Source organism: Rhinolophus hipposideros, assembly GCF_964194185.1.
Source record: "Rhinolophus hipposideros genome assembly, chromosome: 1".
Classification (NCBI taxonomy): Eukaryota; Metazoa; Chordata; class Mammalia; order Chiroptera; family Rhinolophidae; genus Rhinolophus; species Rhinolophus hipposideros.
In genome coordinates this window covers 69,331,918-69,354,496 of record NC_138047.1, presented here as the reverse complement: position 1 = coordinate 69,354,496, position 22,579 = coordinate 69,331,918, and the positions used below count along the sequence as shown (strand labels likewise).

The following is a 22,579-nucleotide window of genomic DNA, read 5'->3' as shown; positions in this document are numbered from 1 at the left end:
CCCCCTTGGTGGATTTTGTAATGAGGAAAAAAATAATTATACAATTCTCTCTGTCATCATTTAGGAAACACAACTTTATAATATCTTTTAGTGATTATCTACTTTTCTCTCAGTAATCACTCATGTCCTAAGTCACAAATTTATCAAAAATAAAAAGCACTCTTACTAAAGTTAATTTAGAAAATTGTTCTATATAAATATAAAACTTAATAAATTCATTAAATAAACAGAATAATTATATCAAATATTCTGTTTGTTTGTTTATTGAAGAGAAACATAATTTCCTGGTAAGTCTGGTGAGGAAAAAAGAAAAATAAATACAAATACAGATAATTGAAGTGATTTCAGCAAGATAGTGGATTAGGAGGTCCCTAGCCTTTGTTACCCCACAGAGACAACAACTTGGCAACCATCCATGAACAAAAGTGCCCTGTGGGAACCTTGGGATCCAGCTTGTGAAACATTGGTGGAGTCCAAAACTGAGGAATGATTCTTTGAGAAAGCAGGCCCATACCCTAGTGGCTGGCCAGCCAGTTGTGGTCCTGGTTGCAGTCTCAGAAGCAGTCCTATCTCCCTGTGGACTTGGCTCCAGGTCTGTAAAGTTACAAGTCAAGAATGCCCTAGTCATTGCTTCTATTCAAATTAGACTTGGAAATACTAGACAGAGCAATTAGACAAGAAAAAGAAAAAGAAAAAAGAAAAAAAAGGACCCAAATCAAAAAGGAAGAAGTAGAATTATCTATTTGCAGATGACATGATGAGACATGTAGAAGATGCTAAACACTAAATAATAACAATAACAACAACAACAACAACAAACTGTTAGAACAAAAAAAAAATCAGTTAAGTTGCATGATACAATGTCAACATTGAAAACTCCATAACATTTCAGTATATAAACAATGAACTACATGGAAAAGAAATTTTTAAAAATCCCATTTAAAAAAGCCACAAAAAGAACAAAATACTCAGGAAGAAACTAAAACAAGACGTGAAAGATTTGTACCCTGAAAATTACAAAATGGTGATGAAAGAAATTAAAGACAGGTAAATTGAAAGGTATCTTATGATCACTGCTTGGAATAATTAATATTGTTAAAATGTTCATCCTACCCCAAGTAATCTACAGATTTAATGCCATCCCTATCAAAATTCCAATGCCCTTACAGAAGTAGAAAAAAAAAATCTTAAAATTCACAGGTAACCACAAAAGACCCTAAATACCCAAAACAATCCTGAACAAAAAAACAGAAGTTCGAGGCATCATGCTAAAAAACTGCAGTAATCAAAACAGTATGGTACTGCCATAAAAACAGACATAGAGATCAATGGACCAGAATAGAGATCTGAGAAATAAATCCACATTTTTGTGTTCAGCTGGTCTTCTACAAGGGTGTCAAGAACACACAATGGGGAAAGGATAGCTTCTTCAATAAACGGTGCTGGGAAAACTGGATACCCATATCAGAAAAATGAAATTGACTCCCTTTTCACATCATATATACAAATCAACTCAAAATGGGTTAAAGACTTAAACATAAAACTTGAAACCATAATACTTAGAAGACAACACAGGATAAGTGTCTTGACATTGGTTTGGGAAATGATTTTTGAATATGACATGACCAAAAGCCTAGACAACAAAAGCAAAAACAAACAAATGAGATTGCATATGACATGATCATACATGTAGAAAAGAGCTTAAAACATTTTAAAGTTAAAAATCTTCCATATAGCAAATGAAATGATTAATAGAGTAAAAAGGCAAGCTATCTAATGGAGAAAAAAATTGCAATCCATATATCTGATAAGGAGTTAATATCCCCCGCCCCAAAATACGGAACTCCCATAACTCAATAGCAATAATAATAATAATAATAATAATAATGATAAATCAGCTGACTAAAAATGGGAAAAGGATATTACTCAAAGAGGACATACGAAAGGTCAAGAGATGTATGAAAAGATGCTCAACATCACTAATCATCAAGGAAATGCAAGTCAAAACTATAATGAGATATCATCTCACATCTGTCAGAATAGCTATAATAAAAAAGACGTAAGATATGTGTTGGCGAGGATGTGGAGAAAAGGGAACTCTTGTATACTATTGGTGGGAATTTAAACTGGGGTAGCTATTTGGTGGTTCTTCAAAAAATTAAAAATAGAACTACCACAAGATACAAAAATCCCAATTCTGGGTATATATTCAGAGGAAATGAAATCAGTATCTCAAAGAAATATCTGCACCCCTTTGTTCATCACAGCATTATTCGTAACAGACAAGATATGGCAATAACCTAAATGTCCATCAATGGATGAAAGAATAAAGAATACATACAATGGAATATAATTCATCCTTACAAAAGAAGGAAATTCTGCCATATGCAATGACATGAACGAAGATGGAGGGCATTATGTTACTTGAAATAAGCTAAACACAGAAAGACAAATACTACATTATCTGATTTCACTTATATGTGGAATCCAAAATAGTTGAACTCATAGAAGCACAGAGTAGAATGGTAGTATTGGGGGGAGAGGGGAGTGTTGGGAGAATGGAGAGATGTTGATCAAAAGATACAAAGTTTCAGTTAGACAAGATGAATAAATTCTGAAGATTTAGTATACAGCATGGTGAGTATATTTAACAAAACTGTATTGAATACTTGAAATTTGCTAAGACGATAGATCTTAAGTGGTCTCATGACCAAGAAAGGTAAGTATGTGAGATGATAGGTATTATAATTAGTTGCACTGTGATGATCATTTCATAATGTAGGTATATATGAAAACATCAAGTTTGACACCTCATATGTATCCTTTTTTTGGCAATTTACCTAAATAAAGCTAAAAAGGCACAGATAGACTGGAAATGAAATAAAATATTGAGAAATGGGTTGAAAAAAGATTATATATGATTCTATAGGAATAAAATTAAAATATCAATAACTTTGACAATTTCCTGGGAAAAGAGAAATTACCAGATTTTCTCACACAAAAAAATAGAAACTTCTGTAGCATAGAGAAAGAGCTAAAATAACCTTGATAGTAAAATATGAGAAACATCCAAAAACTCAGAGTCTTGTTCTCCCAAAAGGCAACAGATTTCAATAGTATATTAAAAAGAATAATGTAACATTATTAAACAGGGACAAGCAACACTGGTTCAGTATCAGGATGGTTACTGGGATAACATATGTTATAAATGAAGCTTTATAAACTTTTTAAATGGTCTTTCAACAGACACCAAAAAGACTTTTGACAAAATTGAAAGCCATTATCTATCCACCCACCTAGTAAAGTAGAAATAAAGAAATTCTTCTTTAATGAGGTATAGAATAACTGCCTCAAACAAGAAGCAAACCAAATGGAAGCTAAAACTCTAAGAAAATGATGCCTACTATTACTCTCAAAATAACACAATTGTGATCATTTCAGCCTGTACAACATGGCAGGAAACAAACTCCTGATTTCAAACTATTAGGAGAAAATTATTATTTGATGACATACATATGAAAATCACAAGAGTCAACTGAAGAAATATTTAATAAAAATAAAGATTTCAACAAATATATCTATATAAATAGATATACTGATCAGTTGCTTTTTTTTAATACATCAATGAGATAATATATAACTTGAGTATAAATATTCATTTACACTGAATATAAAGAAAACTTCAGTACTCTACTAAAGAAGACTTGAACTTATTTTTAGATAAGATATAACATATTCCTAAAAGAATCAACGTACAATTGCAAAAGAAATGTCAGTTTTCCTTAGGTTATTTGATACTTAATGAAATCTAAATGAAATGTCCAATGACTATTTTAGAATTTATTAAAATGTTTGCATATTTCATTGGAAGAAAATATGAGGATAGTAATTTTGAAAATAAAAAAAAGATTGGAGAATCAGAATATCAAGCAGTGAAACTATTATAAAGCTTAAAAATAAAATAGCATGGAACTTGTCTATGAATAGAAAATCTGTGGAATACACAAGCCTACAAACCTGATAAAATTGTGTATATATATCTATATATATAGATATATATATATAGATATATATACCACATGTAGACTGTATTACAAAGACCATGATTCAAATCATACGGCAAATATAAAACATTTAAAAATGAGAGTGAGGCAGGAGAATATTTAAAAAAGAAATAAGAATTACAGCACTGTCACACCATATACAAAGTAAATTCCTGTAATGTAATAAATTCATTATAATTACAAAAGAACTCAAGTTTAAAAAACCCTACAAAACTAGAAAAACATGTAAAACTATATTTTATGATACTTTTTTAAAAAGCAGGATATTTAACCATAAAAGTAAAGGAAGAAAATATAAATACTTGATATATTTAACTACTGCCTTTTAAATAAATACTTATATTTGCTTAGACCAGGCCAACATCAGATACTCAATGAAAAGTTTTTCAAGAAATATGTACTAAAGCCTTCAGACTAGTTTACTGTGCTCATTGGCTACTTAGCACCTCTTTTTGGGGGGTGAATCCCGACCAAAGTATGAGATATCGAAATAGATAAAAGTTGTTTCTCTGAAGAAATCATTCCATGCAACCACTCCTGGAGTATCAACGGTACACTAGGTACTATGTTAGGCACGACAGATCAGTGATTCTCCAAATGTGCTGCTAAGACCAGTACCTTCCGAATTACCAGGAAAGTTGACAATCTTGACAGATACTGTACACCTATTTTTGAATAAAATTTTTGACAAAAAATGAGTAATGTAACCAGGAAAAAATTTACGTATGAGACTTGATGTAATTATAGAATACTGACAGATTCTTGGAGTGTTGGTGTGGGAGAGGGAAAAACACATGGTAGGTTTCCTCTATGTTGATTCCTCATACCCACAGAGTTATCCCTGAAATAGGGAGGAACCACAGTCCTTCCTCCGTGTTTCTGATCTTTTGTAGTATTCACTGTAGTGGAGAAAAGATAATTTTTGCTCTACCCTTCTGAGATCTTAGTAAGAGTCATGTAAAAAAAGAAAAAGACAGATTAACAAGAAAAATGCACAGAAGTTTATCAACCCTGTTTACATGGAAGATACACAGGTAAAAATAATTAACTCCAAGAGGTGGCTTAGAATTCAGGCTTAAATACCATCTAAATAGGGAGGGGGAAAGGGAGGGTGCAGGCTTCTTAGGACAGAGAGAATGATTTTAGGGAAAGTTGAATGGCCATTAGAAGAACAGACAGGTGGTGTGATAGTTTGTGATCAAGTTTGGGTGTGGTGTTGACTTCCTGTCTCTTCTGTGAGGAGAGTCATTTCCTGATTGATGAAACTCCTGGTGAGGAATTTAAGACAACTGAGTTACTTTTATCTTTGGGTAAATAAGGGGAGTTTAGAGACCAACTCTCCTGCATTTGCTGTGTTTCAAGTGCCTTACAGCTTAAAATAACCAGTATGCCAAAGGGGCATATTTTGTGGTGGCAACATCTGATACCCTTGATCACCAACTTTCATATCTGTTTGTAGCTTGCTGGGTCTAAACCTACAGTAATAGAGAGATAGCAGTGACCTTGAAGCCTTCTGTAACAACCTACTTTGATCTTTGCTATTCTCTTCTGTTTCAAACAGCCACTCTGCCCTCCTGGAGCCCCTTTGCCCTCAAGGGACCTCCCCCCATTGGGGACATATTGCTTTGCTGTTAAAAAAGTATTCTAGTACAGTTGCTACTGTTTTTGAACTGTAGAGCTCCATTTAAATGGATGTTAACATTATCATTGCCATTATATACATGTTTCTAGTTATTCTAATGTTACAAAGCATTGTAAATGCATTTTTAAAAAGAGAACCATTAAAACCGTATGATTATAGCCTGTAGCAATGCCAATAAAATGTTGCACAGTAATCCAAACTATTTTAGCTTTAAAAATATCCATGGCCTTTTTCATCTACTGAAACATACAATCACTGTTCTTTGGATGGTTTTTTTTTTCACATTAAATTAAAGCTATCTAGAGAATGCTCATCAACAAAACCTAAAGTCACTTTTCCACAGAATAATAATTGAAGGTTTGGCGTACAACGTTCTTAACCCATCTAACTAGGTGATGAATATTACTTTAAAATTTTCAACTATTCTTTGTTCTTGAGGTCATGTTTGGATAAGCAGCTGAATGTGTAGGCTATTGATTTATTTATCAGTGGATTCCATGTCAACAGAGTGTTTCATACCAGATTAAACAGAGGGCAAAAGTGCATCCAGGAGCTCCATTTCAGTCCCCATTTGGGAGGAAGGGAAAATAATCCAAAGTGACATCTACTTCCAATATTATCAATCTCTGGTCCCCAGAGGAGAGAGACAAGACTGCTGTGGTGATTGATGGGCCCCGTTTGTTACCGATGCTAAACACCTGTGTCCTCATAAGAGTGCCGAGATGCCAACAGCCTGTGCTGAATTCCTACTGCTGACAGAATGCTAGGAGCTAAGGTCTTGCTCCATTTCTACAATATTTCCATGGTAATCTTTCTTCGAATTCCATTTTACTAACAAATCATTGCGCGTTAATTTTAAGATCCTGAGGTGAGTAAAACTTGGGCTCCAGCTCTCAAACTGCTTACAATTCAGTAGTAGAGATAAGTCAAGCACTAATGGCTATAACACAAAGTACTATAAAAGAAGCTTGAAGTGTTAAAGTGGTTTAAAGAAAAGGAAACTTAATTTTCCCAGGGGTGGGAGGGGGGGGGAATCAGGAGAACCTGCTCCAATATTCTGGCTACTAAAATAGCTGTACAAGAAAACCACAAATATTTAAGTTCCTTACCTTTAGTGCCTAACTGACTAAACATTGATACCCTTTGGAGACCCTTTCCTGCTCATACACACTCTTTTAACCTTCTAGTTGTCTGCAATTTTCCATCTGTCCAGTGAAGAACTGTAAACATTCAATGTTATTTTCTCAAATATTTGCATGTCTTGCCAAGGTAAAGTGAAGGATGGGAAAATGTATTTTCAAAACCTGCATCTGTGCTTCTCACCATGTTATGGATTATGGCGTATTAGTCTTCCTCCGTAGAATCCTCCTGTCCTGTATGCCCCTGTTCCAACATCTCTATTATGATTTAATGATGATCATGAAAGTACTTTCCTTTTCAACAGACAACAGTCTCCTGTAATAACTGCAGAAGCCTACGTGATACACAAATAGACTTTCACTACTTTCATCACTACCTGTTACCCCAGTGAGTTTGGTTTTAATTGGGAAATCATATTCTTTTTCACATAAATCTCTAATTTAGCAAATTACTTAAAATCTCACTTCAAAATCTCTAACTGCAGAAAGACATCAATGATGATTTTTTTAATGATTTTTTTAATTAAAAAACCATTTTGATGATTTTTTTTATTTAAAAAAATCATTGAGAACAATTTTGGAAGATGACATTTACACCAAAGAAAAGCTCCCCCCTTACAGAAGATGGAATATTCTCACTCTGTCCTCCATTTCTTCCTTATGATAATAACTAACATTTCTAAAACATTTCTTCACTTTTAAAAAAGTGATTTTACCCATAAATTTATTTGTTCTTCACTACACTGTGACGAAGCTAACATATGATACCTAACTCACAGATATAGTAATGGGACTTGGTGTAAAATTGTACCAGTTATTAGTGGTAGATTCAGAACTTGAGCTCAAGACCATCTTCTATACTTTTTCACTACATTAAAGTTACGTTTCTGGGAGGTATTTGCCATAGGAATGCAAAAACATTTGAGATATTGTAGTCTTCACCTTCAAGGCATAGCCTCTCTAGTTTGAGAAATAACATGTATGTAAATAAAAGTAATGCAACATAGTATATGGCAAGAGTCATGAAAGAAATGCCACCTCTTTAATGCTTGTGATCACACTAGCAAGATAAATAAGAGCTGAGCTTTTAAAAAGCACGTTGCTTGTTTGTCAAAATCATTTCAATGAATGAATATCATATAATTCAGGACCCCTGAAGCCTGTTGATTCTGTGACCTTTGCTATCTAAGCATTTCTGATTTTCAGGATTAAAACCAAAGCAGGTTTTGTTTTTTGGTTTGTTTTTTTTTAATTAAAATAAAGGCTACTGAATAGAAATTTATGACCTTTGCTCACCAAATGAAAATTAAAAGAGAACAATGTGGGATAAATTCTTGAACATTAAGCTGCTAACTTCTTTACATTTTAAACTAATTGTCAGTGGAGGATAAAATGATTGTGAATTACAGGTGCAAAGAGCTGTGATTAACCCAGAAATGTAATCACCCACTGTGATCTATAGTGGTCCTTATAATTTATTGCTCATATAAGTCTGATGGGAATGGCTTTAATATTTATGACATATGGTTCTAGGTGGTGGCCTCTCCCACTTTGGGCAAATTAATAATTTAACATCATTCATCAATTCTTCTGAATTTATCCAGCACAATAAATCATGTTCAAGTCCAAATTTTAGTGCTTAAGACGAACTTTTAAAATATATCTGGTTTGGATTATTGCTGCCTCAGTTGTTGGCCTACCATATTTTCTCTGTTGTTATTTTGAAATTTAGGTGCCACAGGACACAAATTTTCACAAGATATAAATGTGTTTAAAACAGTTTATTTATAAAATATCTTTTTTTAACTTTGAAAAAAGCAGTATGTCTACCTCTAAATTTTATCTTTTACCTCTCTTTTTTTGAGGCTATTAGAATACTAATTTTTTTTTTTTGTAAAGTTTTGAAAGCACTCTGGGAATGTGAAAAACTGAACACAGCATCCTTCACCTCTATGAAAACATTCTCTTGAAACAAGTGTCTGCTAGAATCTGGAAGACAGAGGCTACTAAGGACTGAGGTTCTGGATAGTTTTGTGTGGGACAGAACTGATAATTCTCTCCTTCAGATTGGGTGACTGCCTGAGAAAACCAGTGTAACTGCCATGGGAAAACAATGAAAAAACTCAATTTGGAGGAGTGCTTGGTTCATAGAAATCTGTGGACCTCTGCTTAGACGTTCGGTCCTCCTTCCTTAGATTTTTGTCTCCATGAATATGTCTGTTCTGTTGGCTTTAAATTGGCCAGGAAAGAGTTGAATAGGTGGGCAGAGATCTTCCAGTAGTGGAGTCTGGGACAAACCAACAGATTGGAGAACCCCCAGTTTCTTCCAGGTGCCCCAGGAGGGGGATTTGTGAATCACTTTCTTCTATACTGCTAGAGCACAAGGAGAGAGGACATTTCATCTGCAATTAGCAAGACTACAATCCCTCGGATAACCCATCAACCAGACCTGACTTCCCATGAGCTGACAAAGAAAAATATAGTAACAACCCATACAGTGAGGGCTATAGTTAGAGAGAGAAAAGTGAATCAGTACAAGAAAAACCCATTTTGGGGAAATAGCATTGTGGTAATAGTAGATTTCAATTTTAAAAGAAAAATAAAGAAAGCACCTAATCCGATTCAACTGTGAGTCTAAAAGTGTCTATGTGGCTACAAACTAACACACCTCAATTTCTCAAACAAAAACTTGAACAGATGAATCGAAGGAGAAAATACTCAAATGTCCTGCAGAGTCAAATGGTGGAACTAGGGTAACATCTCTCCCAGTCTGCTTGGGATGCCCCAGTTTATCACTTGAAAGCTCTATGTCAAGGGAAACCTTCCTGGGACACAAAAAGTCCAGGTTTTGGCAATGGGTACAGAATGGTCAGGGAGAAGTAGAAAATTCATGCTGTGGCTTAAAAGACAGGGGTTGAAAGTCACTTTTTAATTTTTTTTTTTTTTTAGCAGATAGACATGCTGCCACTATTTTTCCCCGACTGCTGATGTTGGAAATTCTGACTTGCTGTTGACAATAACAAATCATCCATTGCTGTGTGCTGATCCTTAAGTGTACAACCTAAGTGCACTGTAATCATGAGTGTTAACAATGCTTTGCCTGTGAATTGTCTAATGTACTTGGTATCAAGATGATGCTAAGTTAATTTTTAACATTGTGAATACTGTGATCATTTTTTCCCCAAGAGTTCAGAGAATGAAAATGAGAATGATTATCATACTAATTGCAGCATAATCCAGACATCAACAAGAAAGAAGGCTAACTATGGGGTGCAAATAACTGGATTATGGAGGTAGATAACCAACACATCATACTGAATAATATGCAGGAAGAAAATTTGGAATTAGGTGTGGTGGAAAAGGGAATGTGAAAGCACACAGGGAGACTGAATCTTACAAGATTCTAAATCAATCATAAGTTTTTGTGTCTCCCGAAAGACACCAACGCTTAGCTGAAAATAGCAGCTGCTGAATTAGTTTGGGCATACCACATGAACAAACATACGTTATGTATTGTTCCCCTGATAGCTCTATGAAACTGATAGCTTTATGAAACGATTTTTCCTGTTTCTGAGGTTTTAAATAAAATGTGCTATGGAAAAACAAAAGGAGGAAATTTTGATAATTAATGAGCTGAACCTTTACAGTGTAGAGCTCATTTTTGCAGATTTGAGCTGAATGATTATGTTTTCCACAGTAAAGTTATGTGTCACAAAATGGCCACACACACACACAAAATGATCCCTCTATCTCTTAGGTAATTAGATTTTAACACTGGAGTGTCAAGTCATCTTTTTGATTTCTATGAAGATTTTAATAAAACTTCATAATAAAACATAAAACAAAAGTCTACTGATATGTTGCCCAAATACAAGACTTCAATCATCTCTCTGAATATTCTGAAGATATGACAAATATAAATTTTAGCAAATTGCATTCAGTGGGTGAACTTTTTTTTCTTTTTAATGCTTTTATTTTATACTATAAATAATGAGGACAACCAGTAACATATTGCTTTTCCTCACATTCCTATGGCTTTTAGGAAATTACTGCCTTTTCCCTTGGACAAATAAACTATAAACAGAAAAGCAGTAGTATTGCATTGCGAACTCTGCAAATCCCAGAAGTGAACAGCTTGAAGACAACCTCCGGGGGCAGCACAAGTGTCACAATAGAAGAGCACACATAGGACAGCAAGCTGGGAAACAACCATATCAATGCTACTGAGTAAAGCTACTGACTCAGAAAGTAGATACTCTTTAGCAGGTAAACTTATCAAAGAAAATGAAAAGATCTTATCTGCAAAATGTTCTGCAGACCTTCTATACTCCAGAGCCAAAAAGGGGCGCAATTTGCTTACCTATGATAATGAAGCTTTCACAATTTGAATTTGAAATTTTGGTTACTTTTTAGTTTCCTCAAAATGTACAGAAGTATTTATATGGTTTTTATTTACTAGAAATGGAAAGATGGCCTTCTTAGACATATGAGGTCTGACAATTAAGTTCGTGAACTCATCCTAGAAAAAAAATCTGTCCACTTGGTACAAATTCATAATGACTAATCCCTCTGATATCAAAAAAAGTTAGCAACATGGTTGCAACAAGTTCACAAACTTAATTGTTAGAACTTCATATGCCTATAAGATGGCAATTAATTTTTAAAATGTTAGATTGCCTTAAAAATCATATTTTCAAAGTGTGGGACAAGAATAATGTCCTTATATAATTTGGGAATTCATTCAGAATGACGATGAAGAAAAGGATTTTAGTACAACAGAAAATACCGTGTTTCCCCCAAAATAAGACCTAGCTGGACAGTCAGGTCTAATGCATCTTTTGGAGCAAAAATTAATATAAGACCCGGTTTTATTTTACTATAAGACCAGGTATAATTAATATAATATAATATAATATAAAATACCAGATCTTATATTAATTTTTGCTCCAAAAGATGCATTAGAGCTGATTGCCTAGTTCTTATTTTCGGGGAAACCTGGTATGTGCATTTTTCCAAACTTGTTTGATGATTTTTGAAAAAACCAGAGTACCGGAAAAAAGATGAACTGACAGCACCTGAGTTGTTCAATTTTAAGTGTGGATTGTGATAAACATTTATAGTGAATAATGAAATTATTTTTTGAAATAAGACTTATTTTTTGAAATCAGACTACTTCAGAACAACAACAAAAAGATGGCCACCAAAAAGTGGCAGCCAAGTTAGACAGAACTTTCTCAATTTCTTTACTAAAACTGTAACTTCTTTGGAATCCAGCACTAATTTCACAAATTCCAATTACCTCTGCGCCTTTTAAAAGAATTTTCCTAAGAAAGAGAACTTTAACATGATGACATCCAGTGTACTTCAGAGTGCTTAAAAACAATGGATATTCCAGCCATGTTTAGCCTATTGGGTGAATTTATAGATGCAAAGGTTATGATTAACAAAAAATTGGTCTTTCAAAACCAAGCTTGTAGAATCAAACTATATGAACATCTTTTTTTGGAGAGCTGGAAACTGACTCCTACAAACTAAAATACCTGATATTGGTAGTAAGAAAACCGAAGTATTCATGCTCAAACACTATTGTTAAGAGCATATTTAGCTTGATATCATCATATTGGAATGACACCAGAATGAGCGTAATGTGGGCTTGATAAGAGAGGAGTGGCCTGGACCAAACCAGAGTACTACCGGGTTTGACCAACAAATCACACACCCAGAGGGAATTCTCTGAAGGCACAAGAGCCCATAGAGGCCAAACCTCATTTAAGTGGCCAACCCTCACCCAGCAGAACACCCTGCGGTGGGCAGAGCCAAGTTTCACAACTAGACGGCCTAGGAGTTAAACACACCTACTCACAAGCAAAAAGCAATTAAAGTTCTTCTTGAACAGGACGATATACTAAACACACGAACCACCTGTGGAGCACATGCAGAGAAGAACAAAGTAGTCCAAGTCAAATATAAAGGACACATAATACATAAGATAACCCAGCAAGAACTAAGAGCTCTAGGGGATCTTCCTACTACATCAAAGCAAGCACAGAGAGTCAGTCAGAATGGGGAGACAAAGAAACATGTCCCAAATAAAAGAACAGAAGAAACCTCCACAACTGGAACCAAATGAAGCAGAGGTAACCAACATGTCAGAGACAGAGTTCAGGACACTGGTGATAAGAATGTTTAAGGAGCTTAGAGAAGACATAAAGAAGGATATAGAAATCATAAAGAACAACCAGTTAGAACTAAAAAAGGATGTAGAAATCTTAACGAACAACCAGCTAGAACTAAAGAACACAATTACCGAAATTAAGAACTCACTTGAAGGAATGACCAGCAGGTTAGATGAAGCAGAGGATCGAATCAGCGACTTAGAAGACAACTTAGCAGAGATCACTCAAACTGAACAACAGAAAGAAAAAAGAATAAAAAACAATGAAGATGGGTTAAGAGACCTCTGGGATAACATCAAGCGCAACAACATGCGCATCATAGGAATACCAGAAGGTGAAGAGAAGAAGCAAGGGATTGAGAACATATTTGAGGTAATAATGTCCGAAAACTTCCCTAACCTGATGAAGGAAACCAACATACAAGCCCAGGAAGTGCAGAGAGTTCCAACCAGGATAAACCCAAACAGGCCCACACCAAGACACATTATAGTTAAAATGGCAAAGCTTAAAGACAAAGAGAGAATCTTGAAAGCAGCAAGAGAAAGGCAGAAGGTTACATACAAGGGAACTCCCATAAGACTATCAAATGACTTTTCTACAGAAACATTGAAGGCCAGGAGGGAGTGGCAGGAGATACTCAAAGTGATGGAACACAAAGGCCTACAACCTAGATTGCTTTATCCAGCAAGGCTATCATTTAAAGTTGATGGAGAGATAAAGAGCTTCCCAGATAAGAACAAACTGAAAGAATTTATTACAACCAAGCCAGCATTACAAGAAATACTAAAAGGACTTCTGTAAATAGAAGAAAGATGAAAATAATTTACTACAAATTTAAAAATGGCAATAACTATGTACCTATCAATAATCACTTTAAATGTAAATGGATTAAACGCTCCAATCAAGAGACATAGGGTGGCTGAGTGGATAAGGAAGCAAGACCCTTGTATATGCTGTATACAAGAGACTCATTTCAGATCAAAAGACACACACAGGCTGAAAGTGAAGGGTTGGAGTAACATATTTCATGCAAATGGAAGCAAAAAAAAAGCTGGAGTTGCAATACTTATATCTGACAAAATAGACTTTAAAATGAAGAACATATTAAAAGACAAAGATGGGCACTATATAATAATAAAGGGATCAATCCGACAAGAGGACATAACCCTAGTAAACATCTATGCACCTAACATAGGAGAACCTAAATATATAAAACAGGTACTGATGGACATAAAGACAGAGATCAACAGCAACACTATCATAGTAGGGGACTTCAACACACCTCTGACAACAAGGGACAGGTCCTCCAGACAGAAGATCAATATGGAAACAACAGCCTTAAATGATACTTTGGAGCAGTTGGATTTAATTGATATTTTCAGAGCATTTCACCCCAATGCTGCAGAATACACGTTCTTCTCAAGTGCACATGGAACATTTTCTAAGATAGATCATATGTTAGGACACAAAACAAGCCTTGATAAATTTAAGAAAATTGAAATCATACCAATTGTCTTCTCTGACCACAGTGCTATGAAATTAGAAATGAACTACAGGGAAAAAAAACCAGGAAGACACACTAATTCATTGAAGCTGAATAACATGTTACTAAATAATGAATGGGTCAAGCAGCAGATCAAAGAAGAAATCAAAAGATATCTCGAGACAAATTAGAATGAGAACACGACGACCCAAAATCTATGAGATGCTGAGAAAGCAGTCCTAAGAGGGAAGTTCATAGCACTGCAGGCCTACCTAAAGAAACAAGAAACATCACTAATTGACAGTTTATCTTCACACTTAAGGGATCTGGAAAAGGAATAGCAAAATAAGCCCAAAAGGAGCACAAGGAAGGAGATAATAAGGATAAGAGCGGAAATAAATGAAATAGAAACCAGAAAAACAATACAAAAGATCAATGAATCCAAGAGTTGGTTCTTAGAGAAGATAAACAAAATTGACAAACCTTTAGCCAGACTCATTAAAAAAAGGAGAGAGAGGACCCAAATTAATAAAATCAGAAATGAAAGAGGAGAAGTGACAACAGACACCGCAGAAATACAAAAAAAATTAAGAAATTACTATGAGCAACTATATGCCAACAAATTTGACAATCTGGAAGAAATGGACAATTTTCTAGAGGCGCACAACCTTCCAAGGCTAACTCAAGAAGAAACAGAAAGCCTGAACAGTCTCATTACCACCAAGGAAATTGAATCAGTAATCAACAATCTCCCAACAAACAAAAGCCCTGGACCAGATGGCTTTACAGGTGAATTTTTCAAAACGTTCAAAAAAGAACTATCACCTATTCTACTCAAGCTCTTCCAGAAATCCAGAAGGAAGGCAGACTCCCAAACACTTTTTGCGAAGCCACTATCACCCTGATCCCAAAAGCAGACAAAGACACCACAAAAAAAGAAAACTACAGGCCGATATCTCTAATGAACATAGATGCAAAAATTCTCAACAAAATATTAGCGAACAGAATTCAGCAATACATTAAAAAGATCATACACCATGATCAAGTGGGATTCATCCCTGGTATGCAGGGGTGGTTCAACATCCGCAAATCAATTAATGTGATACACAACATTAACAAAATGAAAAATAAAAATCACATGATCATATCAATAGATGCAGAAAAAGCATTTGATAAAATACAGCAACCTTTTATGATAAAAACCCTTAAGAAAGTGGGAATAGAGGGATCATATCTTAACATAATAAAGGCCATATATGACAAACCCACATCTAACATCATACTCAATGGGGAAAAGCTAAAACCATTCCCCCTAAGATCAGGAACAAGACAAGGTTGCCCACTCTCTCCACTTCTATTCAACATAGTGCTGGAAGTTCTAGCCACAGCAATCAGACAAGAGAAAGAAATAAAAGGCATCCAAATTGGTAAGGAGGAAGTAAAATTATCATTATATGCAGATGATATGATACTATATATAGAGAACCTTAAAGACTCCACCAAGAAACTATTAGAACTGATAGATGAATTTAGTAAAGTAGCAGGATATAAAATTAATATTCGGAAATCAGTTGCATTTGTATATACCAATGATAAAATATCAGAAGGAGAAATTAAAAAAAAACAATTCCATTTACAATTGCTCCAAAGACTATAAAATATCTGGGAATAAATCTAACCAAAGATGTAAAAGATCTGTACTCAGAAAATTATACGACACTGAAGAAAGAAATGAAAGAAGACATAAATAGATGGAAACACATTCCATGTTCATGGATAGGAAAAATTAATATAATTAAAATGTCCATACTGCCCAAGGCAATATATATATTCAACGCAATTCCTATCAAACTACCAATGGCGTTTTTCACAGAAATAGAACATATAATCCTGAAATTTATATGGGACCATAAAAGACCCCGGATAGCCTCAGCAATCTTGAGAAATAAGAACAAAGTGGGAGGCATAACGATACCTGATTTCAAACTATACTACAAGGATACAGTAATCAAAACAACATGGTACTGGCATAAAAATAGACACATAGATCAATGGAACAGAATAGAGAGTTCAGAAGTAAATCCATGCCTATATGCCCATCTAATCTATGACAATGGAAGCAAGAATGCACGATGGGGTAAAGACAGTCTGTTCAATAAGTGCTGTAGGGAAACCTGGACAGACACATGCAAGAAAATGAAGCTGGACCACCTCCTTACACCATATACAAAAATAAATTCAAAATGGCTTAAAGACTTAAATGTAAGATCTGAAACCATAAAATATCTTGAAGAAAATATAGGAAGAAACTTCATGGACGTTACCCGGAGTAAGATTTTCACTGATATATCCCCTCGCGCGAGGGAAGTAAGAGAAAAAATAAACATGTGGGATTACATCAAACTAAAAAGTTTTTTCACAGCAAAGGAAACCATCAATAAAACAAAAAGGGATCCTACTGAATGGGAAAAGATATTTGCCAATGATATATCTGATAAGGGATTAATATCACAAATTTATAAAAAACTTACTCAACTCAACTCCAAAAAGACAAACAACCCAATTAAAAAATGGGCAGAGGACTTGAGGAGACATTTTTCTAAAAAGGACATACAGAAGGCAAGAAGACATATGAAGAAATGCTCAACCTCACTAACCATCAGAGAAATGCAAATAAAAACCATAATGAGATACCACCTCACTCCAGTCAAAATGGCTATCATCAATAAATCAACAAACAACAAATGCTGGCGTGGATGTGGAGAAAAGGGAACGCTAGTGCACTGTTGGTGGGATTGCAGATTAGTGCAGCCACTATGGAAAACAGTATGGAGGTATCTCAGGAATCTGAAAATGGAACTACCCTATGATCCAGTAATTCCACTCCTAGGCATCTACCCGGAGAAATCCAAAACTCCAATTCAAAAATCAGTATGCACTCCTATGTTTATTGCAGCACTTTACACAATAGCCAAGATATGGGAACAACCGAAATGGCCATAGGTAGATGACTGGATTAAGAAGCTGTGGTACATTGATACAATGGAGTATTACGCAGCCATAAAGAAGAAAGAAATCTTATCATTTGCAACAACATGGATGGATCTAGAGAACATTATGTTAAGTGAAATAAGTCAGAAAGAGAAAGACAAGTACCATGTGATCTCACTTATATGCGGAATCTAAAGAAAAGAATATGTGAATGAACTAATCAGAGACAGTTTTGAGGGCACAAAGAAAAAACCGAGAGTTGTTAGATGGGCGGGGGCTGGGGGGGTTGGGGATAAGGGAAAGGTGAAGGGATTAGGAAGCAGCTGGTAACCACAAGATGGCCTCAGGGTTTTCTGAAAATTAATTTGGTGAACTTATTCAATAATGTCGTAAAGATTTTGTTGGGTATCCGATGGACATGCGTCCTATTTGGGAGACCACCTCAGAGATAATGTGGATGCCTGATCATGGCATTGTACACCAGAAGCTAAACATTAATGAATGCCAACAATAATTTTATATATATAATGTGATGGCTGGGTGTGAGGTTGGAGAGATAATGGATGGGGGGAGGGGGGTTCACAGTGTGAGGGATATAAATGATGAACGTCTAAGTATTACATTGTCTTGTACACCTGAAACTAATAATAAAAAAAAAAAAAAAGAAAAAGAGAGGAGTGGCAAGCCAAAGTGAAATTTATGTTTGACTATATTCAGTTTTACCATTACATAAAAGGAGGATATCTTAAATGTTGCAGACAATTAAGAGAAGTATTATTGGAAAGAGAAAGAGTCAAAATATCATACTGTATTATGGGACAGAAACATGTCATTGTTATTTCTTATTAAATATAGTTAGTATCTGTTTGATTAGCATTATTGTATTTATGTTACCCCTTTAAAACATCTTGCACTTACATATCTTAAATATAGCCCACAAAATTAAAATAGCTAACACAAAGTTAAAAATGAGTAAAAACAACTGCTTTATAAGAGATCAGAAAGAAACCTTAAGATATTATTATACTTTAATCACGTTATTTAATTAGTACTACCATCAGTCTCAACTATTTGACAGTTAACTAGTCCATTTGTTTTGTTTAAATAATAGTCTTTTGTAATAAGAAATGAATAATACAGAATAATACATAATTTTAAATTAATAAATTACTATTTTCATGTTGTTATGTTAAAGTAAAACACACACATATATAATTATTTTTATACATTATAGTATTGTGTTTTTATTATTATTATTATTTGCTCTGGTGTAGTTATGTTCTGGGTTGTCTCCATAAATTTGGTCAACATATTAATGAATGTTGGTGGCATAATTGGCTATCTTGGAGAAAATAAAATCAAATATTTTTCTTATTTCAAATAAAAATAATTTTCAGTTGGACCAAATAGTTCAAAACAAAATACTGAGACCCCAGCAAGAAAAACAAAGAGAGAATATATAAGATAAGGAAAGACTTTTTAACGAACATGTGAAATTCAGAATATACATATATATGTTTATTACATATATATGTATATATGTTTATATATATATATATATATATATATATATATATATATATATATATATATATATATCAGAGTTTTTAAACATAAAACATTTTTAAACCTTTGTGTGGCAAAAGATGCATGCATAAACTGAACAAAAGATCAATAGATTTGCAAAAAAAAAATTGAAACACGGGACAAAGACTTAATATTTATAAATATGTAATTGTTTCTCTAACTAGCAATGAAAAAATAGAGGATGCAAAAGAAAAATAGATAAATTTATCTGAAGATGCAATTCAAAATGGAACAAATAAGCATGTCCTACAAGCATATGAAAAATACCAAAACCCATTTAATGGGTAGGTAAATACAAACAACAAACAAACAAACAAACAAACCCCATAGTAGTTTACTACATTATACCTATTGCTCTGGCAACATTGCAACCATTGCTGGTGATGCACTGAAAAGAGTATTCTCACTCACTGCCTGTGAAAATGAGAAAATGTTATAACTTTTTTCAAAAGCAACATTACTCAAAGAGAGAAAGAGAGAGAGAGACAGAGAGAGAGACAGAGAGACAGAGGGAGAGAGAGACAGAGAGAAAGACTGGCCCAGCAATTCCATTCCCAGGAATCTATCCAAGAGAAATAAAAATTTCATTTTAATGTACTCAGTGCATCATTGTTTATTATGGCACTAAACTGGAAACAGTAGTAATGCTCATCAGTCATAGAATGATGATACATTCCTGCCATGAAACATTATGGAAACATTAAAAGGTATCTATTGGAGTAGCACAAGGTTCCCTGGAGGGATTTCTATGATGTATTTGCAGAATACAAGGTGCAGGCTTGAGAATACCCTGTGGTCTCTCCCCTTGAAGTTACAACACATTGAAGAGCTATCATTCAACAAAGGATTTCTTGCTCAACACACAAACATGTCTGAGAGATCTGCACACGGAAATATCTGAGAGTGGGTGAGTCAAGGTGAACAGGGGTGGGGGGGAGGAAAGGGAGAAGACCAGGAATGTGTGCCATGGACACAGCTCAGAGCTCACTGTGGGTCTCGGGAGAGGGGAGGACTCAAGTTGCAGTGCATTGGCTGCAGTGCTGAGTAGCAAAGAGGGAGACTCAACATTCCTGCCTGAGTGGTCAGCACATATTGTGGCTAAACCCAACGACTGGGGCAGAGACCGAATATAGAGGTACAGAAGCTGCAGTCTAGCAGCTGCCATTGTCAAGTAGAAAACAAAGCCATGGAGACTGGCTGCCTCCCTTCACCTTCCCAGAACTAGAAGCAGGCCCCAGAAAAAGCTGTAGCAGGGAGTATCAGGTTAAAAAGTACGCTATCTGCAGTCCTGAGAACTGGAGAGGCAGAAACCTTTATCCCTGAGCAGTAGACAAACACTGATGCTATTACACGTGATAGTGGTAGACATAAAGAGGTGAGGCAGCTGAGGTCTGGCAGTCACCATCACTGGGAGAAGAAAAAGGCACAAATGCAGGAGTCAGCCTCTCTCAGGTCACTCCACCACCACCCATCATGGCTGATCCCAGCAGGGCACCTGGAAACCTTAGACAGTGCATCACTTTTGGCTGCATCTGGTGGCAGGGCGCAGCTCTGGGATTTCATGGACTTGGAACCTCATTGCCCACCACATTTTCCCATGGGGTTGGTACCCTGAGACCCAGGTAACCTGGTCACAGAGGAGACACCCACCTTCCCAGGGAATACAAGGCATTTTCTACCACACTGCAGAGATCCCAGAAGCAGGAGTAGTGCAAGAGAAAATAAAACACTTGGTCTCCAAGACCACCTACTGGAAAACAAAAGGAAGACCTCTTGTTATTCACCTGCTACAGAAGTATCACTCAAATAAATAAATAAATAAATAAATAAATAAATAAATAAATAAATACAAATAATAAAAAAAAAAAGCAGAGTTCAATCCCATAAATGCCTAGGCAGAGAATTCAAGATTGCAGTTCTGAAAAAACTTAATGAGACACAAGAAAACTCTGATAGTTTAATGAGCTCAGAAATAAAATCAATAAACAAAAGAAATATTTTACCAAAGATATTGATACTTTAAAATAGAAATTCTGGAGTTGAAGAACTCAATAAAAGAGATGAAGAATGAAATAGTGAGCTTAGGAAATACAGTTGACCAGATGGAGAAAAGAATTAGTGATATCAAAGATAGAACAACAAAAATGATGCAGAAGGAAGACAAAAGAGACTTAAGAGTTAAAAGAAATAAAAGAACTCTACAAGAAGTATCCGACTCAGAAAAACAATAGAAAAACAATGGCTATATGAGAAGGAGAAGAGAGAGAAGGGCACAGAGAGCCTAATTTATGGAAAGAACTGAATCATTAAATTCAAGAAGCAAACAGAATACCTAATTACCTCCATCCTAAAAGGCCTTCTCCAAGGTACATTATATTGAAACTGTCAAAAATTAATGACAAAGAAAGAATTCTCAAGGCCAGGGAAAAGCAGACAGACAGTAATATGCAAATGAAAGCCCATTATATTATATTATCATCAGATTTTTCAGCAGACATTCTACAAGCTAGGAGGGAGTGAAGTCAAATATTCAAACTATTAAAAGAGAGAAATTACCAGCCAAGAATAATATGTCCAGCACATTATCCTTTATATGAAGGAGTAACAAAGACCTTTCCAGATATATAGAAGCTGAGGGAATTTTCCACTAAAAGACCAGGATTACAGGAAATACTGGAGGAGATTATTCTACCTGAAACAAAAAGACAAATGGATACAAAATTATGAGTAAGATTACTAAAGACAGACAGAAGCAGAAAATGGCAACTACTACACAGAGTTGGTCACTATACACTTAAACATCACATAAAGGATAAAGGAGATAAAAACACAAATAAAAAAGAAAAAAGAGAAGAGAAGAAGTCAATTTGTTACTGCAACTCTGAAATGACCTCATAGCATAAATAAAGATAATTTATAAAAAACATAAAAGGGGAGGAAATAAAGGTCTGACTTTGCAAAAGGGAATGGAGATAATACGCATGCAGAATAAAAAGGACAACTGTATATATATGAAACTTTCTTTTGCATAAATTTAATGGTAATCACACACAAAAAATCCAGAACTGAGATACATAACATAAAAAAAAAGAGAAAACAGAGGAAAAAAATCACAGAACACCACGGAAGTAAAATGATAGAAACAAAAGGGTAAAGAAACAATGGAGATACTGAGCTATTAGAAAACAAAACATAAAATGGCTATAGAAAATCCTCATACATTAATAATCACCTTTAATGTAAATGGACTGAACTCACCAATAAAAAGGCACAGAGAAGTAGATTGGATTAAACAACAAAACCCAACCATATGCTGCCTTCAAGAAACACATCTGAATAGTTTTATCTTTGTCTATATCTATATCTATGTCTATGTCTATGTCTATGTCTATGTCTATGTCTATGTCTATGTCTATGTCTATGTCTATGTCTATATCTATATCTATATCTATATCTATATATCATCTATATCTATATCTAGACTCAAAGTGAAATGG

At 34.8% G+C, this 22,579-nt stretch overlaps 1 protein-coding gene across 2 annotated transcripts in view; it reads right to left on the bottom strand.

Moving 5' to 3' along the window:
* Positions 1-22,579, bottom strand: part of GRID2 (glutamate ionotropic receptor delta type subunit 2) — a 1,327,346-nt gene that overhangs the window by 141,822 nt on the left and 1,162,945 nt on the right. The gene's annotated exons all lie outside the window — the stretch shown is intronic.